Source organism: Bos javanicus, chromosome 22 (genome assembly GCF_032452875.1).
Source record: "Bos javanicus breed banteng chromosome 22, ARS-OSU_banteng_1.0, whole genome shotgun sequence".
Taxonomy (NCBI): domain Eukaryota; kingdom Metazoa; phylum Chordata; class Mammalia; order Artiodactyla; family Bovidae; genus Bos; species Bos javanicus.
The window spans coordinates 7,333,156-7,351,553 of NC_083889.1; the positions used below are offsets into that span (position 1 = coordinate 7,333,156).

Below are 18,398 nucleotides of genomic sequence, written 5' to 3' on the forward strand. Positions count from 1 at the left end.
GTTGCCATTTCCTCCTCCAATGCATGAAAGTAAAAAGTGAAAGTGAAGTCACTCAGTCGTGTCTGACTTGGAGCAACCCCATGGACTGCAGCCTATCAGGCTCCTCCGTCCATGGGATTTTACTGATCCCCTTCCCACTCCTCAGCCCTGAACTCCTTCCATTCTCCAGACAGTTAGGGAAATGACAAGAGCCTGGGATGCGTTTATCTGTCCTGTTACAGTTCAAGTCGCCCAACAATTCAAATGGAGGCTTTTCCATTTTCCTCCCTTGTGCAGATGAGCAAGCTGAACTCTGCTACTGCTGCTAAGTCGCTTCAGTTGTGTCCGACTCTGTGCGACCCTATAGACGGCAGCCCACCAGGCTCCCCCGTCCCTGGGATTCTCCAGGCAAGAACACTGGAGTGGGTTGCCATTTCCTTCTCCAATGCATGAAAGTGAAAAGTGAAAGAGAAGTCGCTCAGTCGTGTCCGACTCTTCGCGACCCCATGGACTTCAGCCTACCAGGCTCTTCCGTCCATGGGATTTTCCAGGCAAGAGTACTGGAATGGGGTGCCATTGCCTACTCCGAAGCTGAACTCAGAGGGGTTAATTCTCCTCCGAGGCCAAGAAGCTTGATGGCTGTGAAAGCTGGCTCTGAGCGAGGCTTGGTCTGGGTCTCCAGAGCCCTTACAAGCTGTTGTTACTCAACCTGCCTTCACTTCCTGGCTGTGTGACAAGCCGCTAGTGTTATGTGGTGGGGAGTGGCACAATAGCAAGGCAGTCTCCATGCAGGATGACTAAGGTCAGTATGCCTGAGATCAGAGGCTACCAGGTTGGAGGAGGCTTAGAGGAGAAGGACAAGATGACACTGCATCGGCCTTTGAAAGAACTGGAGTTAACTACGTAGGAAAGCAAGAAGGGCATTTATGGCAGAGGAATCAGTATGAATTCAGGATCGGATATTTAGCCTCCTTTTACTCACAGCGCTGAGCCTGACAGCACAATGGTGAGATGCCTAGATGTTCCTGTAGCCCTTGCCCCACACGAATCCCCAAGACCTGCCTCTCTTTGTTGACCTTCACAGGCCAAAAGGCAACCGCCCCTACTCAAGTTACTCCTGGGGAGCTCTGGATAAACTTCCAGCCTCAAACGAAAGGACACACTCCCACCGAGCCGCTGCCTCTGAGCCCATTTGGCTCTGATTGGCTGCAAGACTTGCGCCTTCAGGCTAGCCACTCAGAGGCGCCCACCAGTTCCCTCTTGCTTCTGATTGGCTGAGAGGAGCGCATGCTCAGACACACCAAGGGCCGCAAGCTCAGAGCTAGAACGGCCGTTAACTGCTTGGCGTCATCATGTGGTTTCTTTACAGACTCGTTGGTCAGTGACAGGTAACTTAACTGGGGAGCAGGGGAAGGACCGGCCATCAGGAGGTGGGGAAGGGGAGGCTGTGGGGTCTTGGTGGTGGCCCTCACTCACCTCGGAGCTCTGGAAGGCTACAGAGCCGATCAAGTGAGGGCCAGACTATCGGGAGTACCAGGCCCCATCTCCCCCAGAATCTGACTCAGGGCGTGGCAGTTGACATGGTCTGTGAACCTGGGCCATTTCCTCCCCTCAGGGAGTCTCTGAGTGTGATATGGAGATGAACTAGGGTTGAGGACAGGCTGTTGGGGCCCAGGTCTTACTTGGTGTCGAAGGGTCGCGTAGGGGCCGGGGGTACGAAAATGATTCATCAACCGTCGATCCCCTTTGAGGTGACTGGATTTGCTCTTTGATGAACACATTGCTATCTTCTTGAGTCCACACTGATACATTTGTTTATAATTAGAAAGTAATGCGTATTTCGTTCTTTGGAATTGGTAGAAAATTGTATATAGTGTATATATCTCTGGTAGCAACGAGAAAACTACCTGTGGCTCCAATCCTCACTTGGTTGGAAGAATTGTCTTGCACAATTCTTGCACAATTAAAGCCTTGCACTCAACACCTAATCTGTTCTCAATCTGTATGATTTTGTCACGAAGGTTATAAAAATTAAAATCATACAGTTTGTAACCTTTTAAGATTGGTATTTTTCATACAGCGTAATTACTTTTCTGTCCCTCCAAGTTCTTGTGTGTAACTTGACACTTGTTTTTAGGGGAGATTGGGGTACTTTGAAGAACACTGTAGACCTTGAAGCTGATCCGTCTTAGCCATATCTGATGTCAAGAAAAGATAGCTCAGAGCTCAGGCATTGGATATTAATCAAGAGTCCATCACTTAGCAACTTTATGATGTCAGCATGGCTACTAATATGTTTGTATCTCAACTTCCTTATCAACATATGGAAGATAAGAAACCTACCTTATAGAGTTGTTGTGAGGATTGAAAAGGATAGTACATATGTACTCAGTAGAGTATATATATTATAATTCCGTAGTTCATCTTTTAGATTTCTGTTATTAATCCATTTTACTCATGTCAGTGTGAGAGAATAAGATTGATTAATTTATGGCTTTTCATCTTTAAAAAGGCCAACAATAAGCTCAGTCTATGTCTAATCTTCATTACCATTGTTACTATGATCTACCATACTAAAACCATCTTCAAACTGGTCATATAACCCTCTTAGAGTTTAGACTATACTCCTAAGCTCCAGTAATCAAAGCAGTGTGATACTAACAAAAAAGCAGAGTTATAGATCAATGCTGTGCCCAGAAATGAATCCATACACCTATGGTCAATTATCTACAACAAAGGTATCAAAAATATATAATGGAGAAAAGACAAGTCTCTTCAGCAAGTGGTACTGGGAAAACGAAAGCTACATTTAAAATAGTGAGGTTAGAATATTCCCTCACACCACATGCAAAATAAACTCAAAATGCTTTAAAGACCTACATGTAAGACCAGAATCCATAAAACTCCAAAAGAAAAAAAAAAAACACTGTTTGAAATAAATCATAGCAATTTTTTTTGATTAGTTTCCTAAGGCAAAGACATAAAAGCAAAAATAAATGAATTAGACCTATTTAAACTTAAAAAGATTGTGCACAGCAAAGGGAACTATTGACAAAATGAAAAAAACTATGGAGTGTGAGAAAATATTTGCAAATGATGTGACAGGGGTTAATATTAAAAATATATTAACAAAAGAAAAAAGAAAAAATATGTTAACAGCTTATACAACTCAAAGAGCAAACAAACCAATCAAAAATGAGAAGAACCTAAATTAACATTTTTCCTGAGAAGTCATACAGATGGCTAACAGGTACATGAAAACATGCTCAACTTTGCTAATCATGAGAGAAATGCAAATCAAAACCACAATGAGGTGTCACCTCACACCTGTGAGAATGGCTATCATCAAAAGTCTACAAATAACAAATGTTGGGGAGGATGTGGAGAAAAGAGAACGTTTATACGCTATTGGTAGAAATGTAAATTGTTGCAGCCACTGGAAAACAGTGTTTGTTGTTACTGAGTTGCAAAGTAGTGTCCCACTCTTTGCGACCCCATGGACTTCAGCACGCCAGGCCTCCCTGTCCATCACCAACTCCGGGAGTTTACTCAAACTCATGTCAACTGAGTTGCTGATGCCGTCCAACTATCTGATCCTTTGTCGTCCCCTTCTCCTCCTGCCCTCAATCTTTCCCAGCATCAGTCTTTTCCAGTGAGTCAGCTCTTCGCATCAGGTGGCCAAGGTATTGGAATTTCAGCTTCAACATCAGTCCTTCCAATGAACATCCAGGACTGATCTCCTTTAGGATGAACTGGTTTGATCTCCTTGCAGTCCAGGGGACTCTCAAGAGTCTTCTCCAACAACACAGTTCTAAAACATCAATTCGTCGGCACTCAGCTTTCTTTATAGTCCAACTCTCACGTCCATACATGACTCCTGGAAAAACCATAGCCTTGACTAGATGGACCTTTGTTGGCAAAGTAATGTCTCTGCTTTTTAATATGCTGTCTAGGTTGGTCATAAACTTTCTTTCCTAGGAGTAAGTGTCTTTTAATTTCATGGCTGCAGTTGCCATCCGCAGTGATTTTTGAGCCCCCAAAAATAAAGTCTGAAACTGTTTCCACTGTTTCCCCATATATTTGCCATGAAGTGATGGAACCGGATGCCATGATCTTCGTTTTCTGAATGTTGAACTTTAAGCCAACTTTCACATTCTCCTCTTTAACTTTCAAGAGGCTCTTTAGTTCTGCTTCACTTTCTGCCCTAAGGGTGGTATCATCTGCATATGTGAGGTTATTGATATTTCTCCCAGCAATCTTGATTCCAGCTTGTGCTTCACCCAGCCCAGTGTTTCTCATGATGTACTCTGCATATAAGTTAAATAAGCAGGGTGAGGATATACCACCTTGATGTACTCCTTTTGCTATTTGGAAACAGTCTGGTGTTCCAAGTCCAGTTCTAACTATTGCTCCCTGACCTGCATACAGATTTCTCAAGAGGCAGGTCAGGTGGTCTGGTATTCCCATCTCTTTCAGAATTTTCCACAGTTTATTGTGGTCCACACAGGCAAAGGCTTTGGCATAGTCAATAAAGCAGAAATAGATGTTTTTCTGGAACTCTCTTGCTTTTTCCATGATCCAGCAGATGTTGGCAATTTGATCTCTGGTTCCTCTGCCTTTTCTAAAACTAGCTTGACTATCTGGAAGTTCATGGTTCACGCATTGCTGAAGTGTGGCTTGGAGAATTTTGAGCATTTCTTTGTTAGCGTGTGAGATGAGTGCAATTGTGCAGGAGTTTGAGCATTCTTTGGCATTGCCTTTCTTTGGGATTGGAATGAAAACTGACCTTTTCCAGTCCAGTGGCCACTGCTGAGTTTTCTAAATATCCTGACACATTGAGTGCAGCACTTTCACAGCATCATCTTTTAGGATTTGAAATAGCTCAACTGGAATTCCATCACCTCCACTATCTTTGTTCATAGTGATGCTTCCGAAGGCCCACTTGACTTCACCTTCCAGGATGTCTGGCTCTAGGTGGGTGATCACACCATCGTGATTATCTGGGTCATGAAGATCTTTGTTGTACAGTTCTTCTGTGTTTACATGCCACCTCTTCTTAATATCTTCTGCTTCTGTTAGGTCCATACCATTTCTGTCCTTTATTGAGCCCATCTTTGCATGAGATGTTCCCTTGGTATCTCTAATTTTCTTGAAGAGATCTTTAGTCTTTCCCATTCTGTTGTTTTCCTCTATTTCTTCGCACTGGAAGACAATATGGAGATTCCTGAAAAACTAAAAGTAGAACTGACATACAACCTAGCAATCCCATTCCTGAGCTTGTACCCAAAGAAAACCATAAATCAAAAAGATAAATGTTCCCCAATGTTCAGAGCCAAACTATTTACAATAGCCAAGACTTGGAAGCAATCCAAGTTCCCATTAACGAATGATTGGTTTAGGAAAATGTGGCATATATATATAGAATGGAATATTACTCAGTCATAAAATAGAATGAAATTCTGCCATTTACAGCTGTGTGGATGGACCTAGAAGAATATTATGCTTAGTGAAATAAGTCAGAGAAAGACAGATACCATGTGATACCACTTTTTTGTGGAATCTAAAAAATACAAATGAATATGTGCAAAACAAACAGACTCACAGAGAAAACAAACTTGTGGTTACCAACGGGCAGAGGGAAGTGGGGAAGGATAAACTGGGGGTATGGGATTAACAGGTACAAACTACTGTGTATAAAATAAACAGTAAAGATACACTGTATAGCAGGGGAATTATACCCATTATCTTCTAATTACAGTGTAGTATACCACTTGTGGACATGGAACAACTGGTTCCAAATAGGAAAAGGAGTACGTCAAGGCTGTATATCCTCACCCTGCTTATTTAACTTCTATGCAGAGTACATCATGAGAAACCCTGGGCTGGAAGAAGCACAAGCTGGAATCAAGATTGCCGGGAGAAATATCAATAACCTCAGATATGCAGATGACACCACCCTTATGGCAGAAAGTGAAGAGGAACTCAAAAGCCTCTTGATGAAAGTGAAAGAGGAGAGTGAAAAAGTTGGCTTAAAGCTCAACATTCAGAAAAGGAAGATCCTGGCATCCGGTCCCATCATTTCATGGCAAATAGATGGGAAAACAGTGTCAGACTTTATTTTTGGGGACTCCAAACTCACTGCAGATGGTGATTGCAGCCATGAAATTAAAAGACGCTTGCTCCTTGGAAGGAAAGTTATGACCAACCTAGACAGCATATTAAAAAGCAGAAACATTACTTTGCCAACAAAGGTCTGTCTAGTCAAGGCTATAGTTTTTCCAGGAGTCATATATGGATGTGAGATTTGGACTATAAAGAAAGCTGAGCGCCGAAGAATTGGTGCTTTAGAACTGTGTTGTTGGAGAAGACTCTTGAGAGTCCCCTGGACTGCAAGGAGATCAAACCAGTTCATCCTAAAGGAGATTAGTCCTGGGTGTTAATTGGAGGGACTAATGTTGAAGCTGAAACTCCAATACCTTTGCCACCTGATTAGAACAGCTGACTCACTGGAAAAGACCCTGATGCTGGGAAAGATTGAGGGCAGGAGGAGAAGGGGACGACAGAGGATGAGATGGTTGGATGGCATCACCGACTCAATGGACATGGGTTTCAGTGGACTCCGGGAGTTGGTGATGGACAGGGAGGCCTGGTGTGCTGCAGTTCATGGGGTCGCAAAGAGTTGGACACGACTGAGTGACTGAACTGAACTGATACCACTTCAGGATTCTTGCCTGAGAAACCCATGAACAGTATGAAAAGACAAAAAGATAGGACACTGAAAGATGAACTCCCCAGGTCGGTAGGTGCCCAATATGCTACTGGAGAGCAGTGGAGAAATGACTCCAGAAAGAATGAAGAGACAGAGCCAAAGCAAACACGACACCTAGTTGTGGATGTGACTGGTGATGGAAGCAAGGTCCAGTGCTGTAAAGAGCAGTATTGCGTAGGGACCTGGAATGTTAGGTCCGTGAGTCAAGGCAAATTGGAAGTGGTCAAACGGGAGATGACAAGAGTGAACATCGACATTCTAGGAATCAGCGAACTAAAATGGACTGGAATGGGTGAATTGAACTCAGATGACCATTGTATCTACTCTGGGCAGGAATCCCTTAGAAGAAAGTGAGTAGCCCTCATAGTCAAGAAAAGAGTCCGAAATGCGTTACTTGGCTGCAATCTCAAAAACGACAGAATGATCTCTGTTCATTTCCAAGGCAAACCATTCTATATCACGCTAATCCAATTCAATATCACAGTCAATGCCCCAACCAGTAATGCTGAAGAAGCTGACATTGAACGGTTCTGTGAACACCTACAAAACCTTTTAGAACTAACACCCAAAAAAGATGTCCTTTTCATTATAGGGGACTGGAATGCAAAAGTAGGTTAAGAAATACCTGGAGTAACAGGCAAATTTGGCCTTGTTGTACAGAGTGAAGCAGGGCAAAGGCTAATAGTTTTGCCAAGAGAACGCATTAGTCATAGCAAACACCCTCTTGCAACAACACAAAAGAAGACTCTACGCATGGACATCACCAGATGGTCAACACCAAAACCAGACTGATTATATTCTTTGCAGCCAAAGAGAGAGAAGCTCTATACAGTCAACAAAAACAAGACCAGGAGCTGACTGTGGCTCAGATCATGAAGTCCTTAATGCCAAATTCAGACTTAAATTGAAAAAAGTAGGGAAAACCACTAGACCATTCAGGTATGACATAAATCATATCCCTTACAGTTATACAGTGGAATGGGTGAAGTAGTTCAGTCGTGTCTGACTCTTTACGACCCCGTGGACTATAGCCCACTAGGCTCCTCCGTCCATGGGATTTCTCCAGGCAGGAATACTGGAGTGGGTTGCCATTTCCTTCTTGGGGGGATCTTCCCAACCCAGGGATTGAACCCAGGTCTCCCGCATTGCAGGCAGATGCTTTAACCTCTGAGCCACCAGGGAAGTGACAAATAGATTCAAAAAATTAGATCTGATAGAGTACCTGAAGAACTATGGATGGAGGTTCATGACATTGTATAGGAGACAGGGATCAAGACCATCCCCAAGAAAAAGAAATGCAAAAAGGCAAAATGGTTGTCTGAGGAGGCCTTACAAATAGCTGTGAAAAGAAGAGAAGCAAAAGGCAAAGGAGAAAAGGAAAGATACACATATTTGAATACAGAGTTCCAAAGCATAGCAAGGAGAGATACGAAAGCCTTCCTCAGTTATCAGTGCAAAGAAATAGAGGAAAACAATAGAATGGGAAAGACTAGAGGTCTCTTCAAGAAAATTAGAGATACCAAGGAACATGTCATGCAAAGATGGGCTCAATAAAGGACAGAAATGGTAGGGACCTAACAGAAGCAGAAGATATTCAGAAGAAGTGGCAAGAATACACAGAGGAATTGTACAAAAAAGATCTTCATGACCCAGATAATCACGATGGTGTGATCACTCACCTAAAGCCAGACATCCTGGAATATGAAGTCAAGTGGGCCTTCGGAAGCATCACTAGGAACAAACCTAGTGGAGGTGATGGAATTCCAGTTGAGCTATTTCAAATCCTAAAAGATGATGCTGTGAAAGTGCTGCACTCAATATGCCAGCAAATTTGGAAACCTCAGCAGTGGCCCCAGGACTGGAAAAGGTCAGTTTTCATTCCAGTCCCAAAGAAAGGCAATGCCAAAGAATGCTCAAACTCCCACACAATTGCATTCATCTCACACGCTAGCAAAGTAATGCTCAAAGTTCTCCAAGCCACACTTCAGCAATACGCGAACCGTGAACTTCCAGATGTTCAAGCTGGATTTAGAAAAGGCAGAGGAACCAGAGATCAAATTGCCAGCGTTTGCTGGATCATGGAAAAAGCAAGAGAGTTCCAGAAAAACATCTATTTCTGCTGTTTTGACTGTACCAAAACCTTTGCCTGTGTGGATCACAATAAACTATGGAAAATTCTGAAAGAGATGGGAATACCAGACCACCTGACCTGCCTCTTGAGAAATCTGTATGCAGGTCAGGAAGCAACAGTTAGAACTGAACATGGAACAACAGACTGTTTCCAAATAGGAAAAGGAGTACATCAAGGTGGTATATTGTCACCCTGCTTATTTAACTTACATGTAGATCATGCGAAATGCCTGGCTGGGTGAAGCACAAGCTGGAATCAAGATTGCTGGGAGAAATATAAATAACCTCAGATATGCAGATGACACCACTCTTATATGGCAGAACTTGAAGAACTAAAGAGCCCCTTGATCAAAATGAAAGAGGAGAGTGAAAAAGTTGGCTTTTTGACTCCACATTCAGAACTCAACATTAAAAAACTCAACATTCAGAAAACTAAGATCATGGCATCTGGTCCCATCATTTCACAGCAAATAGATGGGGAAACAATGGAAACAGTGACAGACATTTTTTCGGCTCCACAATCACTGCAGATGGCAACTGCAGCCATGAAAATAAAAAATGCTTGCTTCTTGAAAGAAAAACTATGAGAAACCTAGATAGCATATTAAAAAGAGAGGCTGAACAACACGCTGCTGAATAACCAACAAATCACAGAAGAAATCAAAAAAGAAATCAAAATTTGCATAGAAACGAATGAAAATGAAAACACAACAACCCAAAACCTGTGGGACACAGTAAAAGCAGTCCTAAGGGGAAAGTTCATAGCAATACAGGCACACCTCAAGAAACAAGAAAAAAGTCAAATAAATAACCTAACTCTACACCTAAAGCAACTAGAAAAGGAAGAAATGAAGAACCCCAGGGTTAGTAGAAGGAAAGAAATCTTAAAAATTAGAGCAGAAATAAATGCAAAAGAAACAAAAGAGACCATAGCAAAAATCAACAAAGCCAAAAGCTGGTTCTTTGAAAGGATAAATAAAATTGACAAACCATTAGCCAGACTCATCAAGAAACAAAGGGAGAAAAATCAAATCAATAAAATTAGAAATGACAGTGGAGAGATCACAACAGACAACATAGAAATACAAAGGATCATAAGAGACTATTATCAACAATTATATGCAAATAAAATGGACAACGAGGAAGAAATGGACAAATTCTTAGAAAAGTACAACTTTCCAAAACTCGACCAGGAAGAAATAGAAAACCTTAACAGACCCATCACAAGCACAGAAATTGAAACTGTAATCAAAAATCTTCCAGCAAACAAAAGCCCAGGTCCAGACGGCTTCACAGCTGAATTCTACCAAAAATTTAGAGAAGAGCTAACACCTATCCTGCTCAAACTCTTCCAGAAAATTGCAGAGGAAGGTAAACTTCCAAACTCATTCTATGAGGCCACCATCACCCTAATACCAAAACCTGACAAAGATGCCACAAAAAAAGAAAACTATAGGCCAATATCACTGATGAACATAGATGCAAAAATCCTAAACAAAATTCTAGCAATCAGAATCCAACAACACATTAAAAAGATCATACACCATGACCAAGTGGGCTTTATCCCAGGGATGCAAGGATTCTTCAATATCCGCAAATCAATCAATGTAATACACCACATTAACAAATTGAAAAACAAAAACCATATGATTATCTCAATAGATGCAGAGAAAGCCTTTGACAAAATTCAACACCCATTTATGATAAAAACTCTTTAGAAAGCAGGAATAGAAGGAACATACCTCAACATAATAAAAGCTATATATGACAAACCCACAGCAAACATTATCCTCAATGGTGAAAAATTGAAAGCATTTCCTCTAAAGTCAGGAACAAGACAAGGGTGCCCACTTTCACCATTACTATTCAACATAGTTTTGGAAGTTTTGGCCACAGCAATCAGAGCAGAAAAAGAAATAAAAGGAATCCAAATTGGAAAAGAAGAAGTAAAACTCTCACTATTTGCAGATGACATGATCCTCTACATAGAAAACCCTAAAGACTCCACCAGAAAATTACTAGAACTAATCAATGATTATAGTAAAGTTGCAGGATATAAAATCAACACACAGAAATCTCTTGCATTCCTATACACTAATAATGAGAAAACAGAAAGAGAAATTAAGGAAACAATTCCATTCACCATTGCAACGAAAAGGATAAAATACTTAGGAATATATCTACCTAAAGAAACTAAAAAAAAAAAAAAAGAAAGAAAAAAAAATAAAAAAAAAAAATAAAAAGAGACATTACTTTGCTGACAAAAGTCTATCTAGTCAAAGCTATGGTTTTTTTTTCCAGTAGTTGGACTATAAGAAAAGCTGAGCACCAAATACTTTTGAACTGTGATGTTGGAGAAGAGTTTTGAAAGTCCCTTGGACTGCAAAAAGATCAAACCAGCCAATCCTACAGGAAATCAGACCTAAATATTTGTTGGAAGGACTGATGCTGAAGCTTTAACTCCAATACTTTGGACACCTGATACAGAGAACTGACTCATTGGAAAAGACCCAAATTCCAGGGAAAATTTAAGGCAGCAGGAGAAGGGGATGACAGAGGATGAGATTTTTGTATGGATGTGAGTTTGAGTAGGCTCTGGGAGTTGGTGATGGACAGGGAAGCCTGGCGTGCTGAAGTCCTTCAAGTTGCAAAGAGTTGGACATGACTGAGCGACTGAACTGAACTGAACTGATACCTAAAACTAATATAGTACTTTAAGTGAACTTTTTTTCAATAAAAATAATAAGACAAGAAATAAAGAAATAGAATATCTGGCATTTTAGATAATAGGAAATGCTAGAGAGAAAAAAGCAGAATGGAGATTGATAAGGTATGTCAGAGAGGGTTGAAATTTTCATTTCGATAAGAGTTGAAGATCTCATTTGGAAAGTAATTTTTTGGTAAGACCTTGAAAGGAATGGGAGAATTTACATATCTGAAAGAAGAACATTGGAAGCAGAGGAAAAACTAAATGCAAAAGACCGGAGGTGACAACATGCCTGATAGCATCTTTGCGGCAAAGTTTAGTGTGGAGAAAGGAAGGGATTGATAGTAGGAAATGAGGTTAGAATGTTAGGGGTAGGTCATGTAGAGTCTTCAAGTCATAATAGGGGCACTGACTTGTGTGTGCATGTAACAGTTTCATTTCGGTATAATTCACATACTGTAAAAGGCACTTTTAAAAATGTACAATTCAGGGCTTCCCTGATGGTCCACTGGTTAAGAATATGCCTGCCAGTGCAGGGGACAAGGGTTCAATCCCTGCTCCGGGAAGATCCCACATGCCACTGAGCAACAGAGCCCATGCCCCTCAACTACTGATCCTATGCTCTAGAGCCCGGGAGCCAGAGCTCCTGAGCCCCTGTGTCCTAGGGCCCACACTCCACAAGAGAAACCAGTGCAGTGAGAAGCCTTTGCACCCCAACTCTCATCCCAACTAGAGAGAGCCCACACACAGCAATGAAGACTCACCACAGCCATAATATAAAATAAGTAAATCTTTCTAAAAAATGTACTATTCAGTGGCTTTTTGTATGTTCAAAGAGTTTTGCAACCATTGTCATAATCAATTTTAGAACATTTTTATCACTCCCAAAAGAAACCCCATACTCATTAGTAGTCACTCAGCGTTCTCTCACTCTCCTCTGCCCCAACCCTATGTAACAATCTACTTTCTTCATAGGTCCACCTATTCAGAACATCTCATCTCATATAAATGAAATAATATTTGATCTTTTGTGACTGGCTTCCTTCACTTACCATGATGTTTTCAAAAAGGCTTATCTATAATGTAGCATATACTAGTACTTCACTCCTTTTTATAGCTGAATAATATTCTATTGTATGGTGATACATTTTTTTATCCAGTCATCAGTTGATAGAGATTTGCATTGTTTCCATCTTCTGACTGTTTGAGCCTTCATTTATAGGTCTTTGTGTGGATATATGTTTTTATTTCTCTTGGGTATATATCTAGGAGTGGAATTGCTAGGTCATATGGCAACTCCTTTTATTTGAGGAAATTCCCACACTCCTTTCCAAAGTGACTGTACTATTTTACATTCCCACAGTAATATGTGAGTTTTTCAATTTCTTCACAACCTTGTCAATACTTGTTATCTGTCTTTTCAGTTATAGCCATCCTAATGGATATGAAATTGTATGTCATTGGGGTTTTGATTTACATTTCCCTGATGGTTCATGATATTCACTATTTTTTCATGTGCTTATTAACTGTATCTCTTCTTTGAAGAAATGTCTGTTCAGTTCTTTTACTCATTTCAAGTTTGATTATTTGTCTTACTATAAGAGTTTTTATATATTCTGGATACAGGTCGCTTATCAGACATACGTATTTTTTCCCATTCTGTGGGTTGTCTTTTTACTTGATGGTAACCTTTGAAGGTCCATCTAGTCAAAGCTATGGTTTTTCCAGTAGTCATGGATGGATGTGAGAGTTGGACCATAAAGAAAGCTGAGCGCTGAAGAATTGATGCTTTTGAACTGTGGTGTTGGAGAAGAATCTTGAGAGTCCCTTGGATTGCAAGGAGCTCCAACCAGTCCATCCTAAAGGAGTTCAGTCCTGGGTGTTCACTGGAAGGACTGATGCTGAAGCTGAAACTCCAATACTTGATGCAAAGAACTAATTGGAAAAGACCCTGTGATGCTGGGAAAGATTGAGTGCAGGAGGAGAAGGGGACGACAGAGGATGAGATGGTTGGATGGCATCACCAACTCAATGGACATGAGTTTGAGCAGGCTCCAGGAGTTAATGATGGACAGGGAAGCCTGGTGTGCTGCAGTGCCTGGGATTGCAAAGAGTCTGACATGACTGAACGACTGATCTGAACTAAACCTTTGAAGCATAAAAGTTTTTGTGAATTTCAATTTATTTTTTCTCTTGTTGCTTGTAGTTTTATAATATGTCTGAGAAGGTTTTGCCTAATCCAGGATTATATTTTATAACTCAAAATATCTTAAATTATGACTAGGATTAATTTGAAGATGCTAAATTGTACCTTCTGTCACCTGCTGTTAAGATTCATTACCCTAATACTGCAGTTTTCAAAGTGTGGAATGTGGAGCCCTCTGGTGGGAACCAGAGAGTCTTTTAGAGCGTTTCCAAGTCCAAAACTAAGTTCATAATAATGAGATGTTCTTTGTCCTTTTCACTATGTTGATATTTGCACTAATGGTGCAAAAGTATTGGCAAGTAAAACCACTTGGCAGCATCACCACCTGTAGCTTCTGGAAAATTGCATTGTGCATTCTTTAGAATGTAGAAGAAAAAAATTAAAAACACATGTACAGTTGACCCTTGAACAACATGACTGAACTGTGTCGGTCCACTTACAGGTGGATTTTTTCAATAGTAAATACAACAGTACTACGCAATCGGATCCAAAGGTGGGTGAATCCATGGATGCAGAACTGCTTCCATCGAGGGCCAAGTTAATTTATACTTGGATTTTTGACTGCACAGACGATGGGCACCTCTAACCTAAATGTTGTTCAAGGGTCAATAGTAATTCTGTGAATTCTTTAGAATTTAGAAGGTAAACTTATTTAATCTGGTATTAGTAGTAGTATTATAAAAATAGTTTTGACCTCATGGGCCACTTGAAACAATCCTGGAGCCCCTCTTGGGGCCCACGGACCATACTCCAAGAACCACTGCACTGCCAAAATAGATCCTTGATAGAAGAATTATTTGAAGTGCACTTTAAATTTCTACCAGTATCACTTTTATATTGAGGAATCTTTGATGTAAAGAAATACAAATTTGTGGGAGGGCAGTGGGGAGAAGGAAGGATTTATTACTTGCCCCAAAGAAGGAGAAAAAGGATCTTTTTCCACAGGAGTTCCTCCCTGAACTGTAAAATTGGCTAATTTTTTTGAGGGGGATAATTTTTAAACCAGGAGTATGTGCATATTCATGAAGGGGCTTGAGCAGAGGGGAATTCAGCATAGAATTGGGGCAAGGGTCAACAGAGTCCAAGCTTTAGTTGACTGAAGTCAGGAGGGTCGGCGTCATCATTCCATCCTCTACCTGGGTAGGGGCTTTAGATCCTCCAGAACCAGAACTTGTGTCAGTTGAGTGAAGCTCAAGTTCTTATGCCTTGTCATAGAAAGAATTCAGTGAGAGACACAGTGATAGGTAAGAAGGGGATTTATTTAGAGAGGTGCACATTCCATAGATAGAATGTGATCCATCTGAAAAGATGGAGAGCAGCCCTGGGAGAGACACTCCACAGAGTGTGGACCATCTCAGAAGGTAAGAGGCTAAATATCAACATTTAATTTAGTGTTCATACATGATTTTCAGTATATATGAAAGAGAGATCAAACCAGTCAATCCTAAAGTAAATCAGTCCTGAATATTCACTGGAAGGACTGATGCTGAAGCTGAAAATCCAATCCTTTGGCCACCTGATGCAGAGAACTGACTCATTGGAAAAGACCCTGATGCTGGCAAAGGTTGAAGGCAGGAGGAGAAGGGGGCGACAGAGGATGAGATGGTTGGATGGCATCACCAACTCAATGGTCATGAGTCTGAACAAGCTCCGAGAGTTGGTGATGGACAGGGAGGCCTGGTGTGCTGCAGGTCCATGGGATCACAAAGAGTCAGACACGACTGAGCAAATGAACTGAACTGATACATGAAAGACAGTATATTTTAATTTCTAATTATTATATATCACTTTATTATATGTGATCATATTTGTGTTGTATAAATACAACACATCCAGCTTCCTGAATAATTTTTACATACTTCAGCTCTATATTATATAGAATCATATATTCCATCATACGTATGAAATCTGTGATTCTCCCCATGGACTGTAGCACACCAGGCTCCTCTAAGACAGTATATTTTAAATTAGTACATTATATCTGTTTTTAACTTTTCTAAATTTTGTGATGAAAAGACTGTACATGCATATCGTCAGAGTGTGGCCCTTAAAATAACTGCCAGAATGAAGCGCTGATTTCTAGCTTGGGTGCAAAAATAATAGTCAGGATCTGTCCTATGGACACAACAGCTAGGGTAAAATCTTTATCATTCAACTACTTATGTGAATTTTTCTAGGTTTTAACCTACAGTAATATTTCTCCCCAAACATTCCAAACTCTGTAATAGTAAGCTGTGACTGCTAGACCGTGAGCTGGGAGGGAGCGATACTGTTGGTGATTGTCTTGAGCACATCCCTAGGTAAGAGTTTTGAAACTTAACTTCATGAGAAGGAATATTTCTTCACGTGTAAATTTTTCACATATTTAAGAATGGTAATATTCTTTGGATTTCCCACATTAATTCTAAACTGAATTTAAATGTTAGCTATAAAATAAATTTGAACTGAAAAGCTGATTATGTTACTTCATAGCACATAACCCACGAGAGGCCCTAGTATGCAGATGCAGATGTGACAGTGATTTTGGAGTTGCCTTCAACTTTGGGGGAACAGAAGAAACTGAAGCACAAAACAAACTTAGAGAAGCTGAAAGACACTAAAGTATTTAAAAACATATTAAATGGGTGAGTTTAAATACTCTAGTTATTTCCTTATTTGCAATATAGTTGGTTAGAAGATTGTGCTCATGAATAAATGGTATAAGTTATACTCAACATAGAAAATGCTTTTCTTTGTTTCACTCACAATTCTAAAATCAGTTTATGTTAAAATATGTTTAATATAGCTTGACTGATGCTTTTGACCAAATCAGTCCCACTTCTCAATTATATACGAGTGATCCTTTTCAAGCATCATGTTATTGATCACAACATGTCTTTCTTTTTTCCTTAAATAAACCAAGACACTCAGGTAAGTATATATTAGAACTGCTAACAATATGTGCATATCTCATAACGTAAAATGAGCCCCATTTAAAAAACAAGTATGCAGGAGGAGGGCTTTTATGATGCAGATACAGCGTTGTTCTGTGGATATTACATGAGCTTTTTATTACATTATGTCATTGTGTAGGTGTGAGTACTGCTTATATAATATTTGCACCCGAAAGCGTATGTAAACAGAAACACACACAAGCTCACACACACATCTTCTAGTTTGATAACACAGACGAAGTATCAAAGTATTCAAAGTATCATTTTGTGTTATATAATGTTTAAATATTTTCAGAAAAGAGCAAAAGTAATTTTTGACATGATATTTTTAAGTACCATAAATAATGTATGAAAAATGTTTTCTGATTAAAAATACATTTTACTTTATACTAGGAATCACTTCTTACCTTGAAATGTTCTCAAATGTCATAGCACAAGAGAACCGCGGTGGCATTGTGAATATAAGGTAAATACTCAGTCTTTCCCAGGTGATGCAGTGGTAAAGAATCTGCCTGCCAATACAGGAAACATGAGACCTGGGTTCAGTCCCTTGGTGGGGAGGATCCCCTGGAGGAGGGCATGGCAATCCCCTCTGGTATTCTTGCCTGGAGAATCCCATGGACAGAGGAGCCTGGCGGGCTGCAGTCCATCGGATCATAGAGTCGAACATGACTGGGCGACTGAGCACGCACTCATGCACACACTCAGTCTTTTCTGTTTCGTCTCCTTGTCCACATTGACTCCTGGCACTTAGGAAGGCACGGCACATCCCAGCTCTTAGCCCTGTGGGGCTAATGTGTAAGCAGACTCTGGAACTGAGAGTTGATGTGGGAATGGCAGGGCTCAAGGAAGCCAGAGGAAAGAGAAGCGGGAGGACAGGGATATCTGTTCCTAAGAGATGGGCTAGATACTGTCTTGACATCTGGGAACACTGAGGAGGATGTAACCCTAAGGGAATATGGCCCAGTGTTCCTCCTGACTGCTTCTAAGCAGTTTTGTTTTTCTTTATTGAAAGCCCTGGGTTTTGCAGCTCGAGGCACCATTATTTAGCACAGCATGGAGCCATTAATTTTTGACAGATTTTTCACCTTCTCTTTTTACACTAGACCAAAAGAAGATGGCAGCAACAGACCATGGAACACGTCTGTACTGTTTTCCAGTCTCCACGGCCACCACCTGCCTCCACAGGCACCACCTAAGGATTCTCAGAGCTGCAGGAATGAGAGTTTTTTCAACTTTTATCCTCATGGTGACTCCCCATGCAGTTTCTTGAGGGCTGTGGTAAACCATTTCTCTGTAATAAAAATACCCATGATACTCTTTTCTCTACTGCCTCTTTGAAATGTAAGATGGCAGTATTAAAAAAAAAAGATGGCAGTATTAAAATTGCTTATATTGAATGTACTGTCATTTCCAAAATTATTCACATGGTCAAATAAAAATATTCTCTTTGAATATGCAAACCTGTATTTTATATTTTGTATCCCAACTGTGTTTAACAAGGGGGGATCAAACTTTGAGTTAAGGAGAGAGGAAGAACCTCACAGGGCTGACTTACAGGTAGAAAGTCAGGGTTGGAGGGAATTGGCTATTCCAGAGACAAGATTTGGTGGGTTGTATGTGTGTTGGGGGGGCTGCCCTGGTGGCTCAGTAGAAAAGAATCTGCTTGCCAAT

The 18,398-nt window shown here is 40.6% G+C and overlaps 1 long non-coding RNA gene across 4 annotated transcripts; it reads left to right on the forward strand.

Moving 5' to 3' along the window:
• Nucleotides 1–817: 817 nt before the first annotated feature.
• LOC133235016 (uncharacterized) lies at nt 818–18,187 on the forward strand. Of its 4 annotated transcripts, none has more exons than XR_009732405.1 (5): nt 818–1,367; nt 15,969–16,091; nt 16,264–16,415; nt 17,118–17,190; nt 17,831–18,187. It is a non-coding gene; the product is annotated as an uncharacterized LOC133235016 (long non-coding RNA). The 4 variants fall into 4 exon arrangements; XR_009732404.1 differs by having other exon boundaries at nt 824–1,367; nt 16,020–16,091; XR_009732406.1 differs by lacking the exon at nt 818–1,367 and adding an exon at nt 1,714–1,730 and having other exon boundaries at nt 16,020–16,091.
• The last annotated feature ends 211 nt before the right edge of the window (nt 18,188–18,398 follow it).